The sequence below is a fragment of the Eutrigla gurnardus genome, assembly GCF_963514095.1.
Source record: "Eutrigla gurnardus genome assembly, chromosome: 4".
Taxonomy (NCBI): Eukaryota; Metazoa; Chordata; class Actinopteri; order Perciformes; family Triglidae; genus Eutrigla; species Eutrigla gurnardus.
This window is the reverse complement of record NC_139918.1, coordinates 32006499-32008857: the sequence shown is the minus strand read 5'-3', so window position 1 is coordinate 32008857 and position 2359 is coordinate 32006499. Positions and strand designations below refer to the sequence as shown.

The window sequence follows — 2359 nt, the reverse complement described above, 5'->3', positions numbered from 1 at the left end:
GCAGCAGCCATATGGGCTATTTTTAGTGAGCTTTAAGTGAAACTTGTTTGTTTCCAGTAAAAACGAACTGTTTCGTAAAAAGACTGCTCTGGTTCCAGTGAGACGGAGCTACGCTGACGATTAGGTGAAGTCACAGATGTCCATGTACAAGTTAAGACCATTATTCAAAATAGAGATTTGTTTGAAGAGCTAATAAACGCATCACAAAAACAAATGTGTTTGACGACGATGCAAGTTTGTATATCAAAGATTACTGTGACCAAGATATTCTGTGTGAGTAAAGTTAATATGATGACTTATAACAGGAGGGTTTACAGGTGCCTAACGGTCTGAATACACACGTCAAAGTTCACCAACGTCAACATAATCTAAGATGGATATTTTACAGTTTTAAATGCAATCATTTTATTCAGTGCCTCTTTTCAGACACCATACTTGTCATGGCTTTGGTGACAGTCTGATAGAGGCAGCTTGTGGCTTCCAGAGCGAGTGTAAAGGAAAGTGACGAGTATCTGTGTGTGTACGCGCATAACACATCTCTGTTTCTGTTTGTACTCTTCAGTGAGTACATGTTGCATTGTGGGTAGGCCTGTGGTGAAGGGTCTGTTTAGCACCTCTGGCTTGTGAAAGGTGAACTCATTCTTTCCTCTCCCTACTGTGCGGCCACAGCGAGTACACTCCACGGTGGGGGGGGGGGTTATAAGAGCCAAGATCAAAAACTTGTATGATCAGAAAGATAGAGCGAAGTCGTGAGCAGCGAGGTTACTCTCACTTTGTGCTGAGAGATCCTACATTCAACAAGCGAAGAACAGAAGCCTGAAGATGAGGTTCGGCCTGGCGTTGGCCGCCCTCCTCTGCTACACCACATGGACCACCATCGTCCATGCAAGTGAGTAGACTGCAAAGCAAGGAAGTGTTGGGCAGGGTGACATGAATGATACTTAATTTTTCCTTCTCCATGTTCTGTCTTGTTTAGCCCATGGTCCGGTGTTCAGCTGTTGCCCCGGGTGGTCTAACACTCTACAAAAAGTCTCCCTTAAACAGATTGTGGATTACACCAATCAGACCGAAGGCGCCTGTTCAATCCCGGCCACAGTGTAAGTGGTCCTGCAAATTCACACTTAGATGTACCCCCCAAAAAAGACTTTTACCCAAATTAGGGGTTTTATTTGCTCGAGTGCGAGGTTTGGGCCACCTCAGCGATGTTTTTGGTGCTCAGAGTCTTGTTAACAACGTGTCCCCGTCATTCTGGATAATCTAACTGTCAACACATTTCATTGGAACAACTTTTTACTGGAAAATAGTCCCTTTTTAAAATGGTTACAATAACAGTCACAAGGACTCTTTCTGCAAAGAGATGCTGCTGTTGATTTTTTTCCAGCTATATACATGTCAGAAGTTAATTTAAATACCTTTATGACGCCACTAACAGATCATGATCAATTACAGGTTTGTGACAAAGCGTGGAAGGAGGATTTGCTCCGACCCTGACAGCCCCCGGACGAAAAAAGCCATTCTGAAGGTGGACGAGGAGAAAAAACAAATGTTGCAAGAGAAGCAACAGAAGGAAGAAGGAACAACAAGCCAGATCACATCCGCAGTTTCCACTACATTAAAAAAAACACAAAAGAAGAAATGCAGAAAGCAAAGGAGACGCCAGAAGAAGAAGAAGAAGTGCCGGGGAGGGAGGAAGGGGCAGAAAGGAGTCACCAGACAAATATAACTTACCACAGTCAGCAAACACAGCTTTTTCTGTTTGGACTTGTCCTGCTATACTGCTTGATAGAGACATTTTTATAGATTTATATCTTCTAATTCATGCAATTTATATTTAAATATATGTTGATTTTGTTGTCATAAATATGCGTCATAAATGTCAACCTTTTCCAGTCACTTGCCAATAAAGTCTTGTTGAGCAACAATTTTCTTGTTGTGTTTTTGTTGTGAACCTGATGTGAAACTGAATCGGTATGTAGTATGATGACACGTGGTGTTACCTGTTCTCAAGGGCTCTTGTTGTGTTTTAAACATATCTGGACACAGTTGAACAGCACAGATCCTGCTGCTGATTCACAACAAGTAGACAGAAAGATCGGCCTGCTCTACTAAGCAGGATTTGGGGTCAGCGAGGTCACTCCAGGTTTCACCCTGGGTTCTAATCAGGTTACCATGGTAACTTATACTGCACACCTGCCCTGTTTTGGAGCAGGTTACGTTCGAGATAAGAGATCATGTCATATAAAAGGTAATATTACACCAATTAGAAGAAGGTAAAAGGTTTAAATTGCCAAATGCAGAAAAGACAGCTGGCACTACTACTTGTAGTACGTGTGGCACGTCTACTTTGCGAGTAAATGAA

General features: G+C 42.4%; 1 long non-coding RNA gene across 1 annotated transcript; it reads left to right on the top strand.

Moving 5' to 3' along the window:
* The first annotated feature begins 674 nt into the window (after nt 1-674).
* LOC311012703 lies at nt 675-1922 on the top strand. Its single transcript, XR_014597062.1, has 3 exons — nt 675-889; nt 977-1097; nt 1450-1922. It is a non-coding gene; the product is annotated as an uncharacterized lncRNA (long non-coding RNA).
* Nucleotides 1923-2359: the final 437 nt, after the last annotated feature.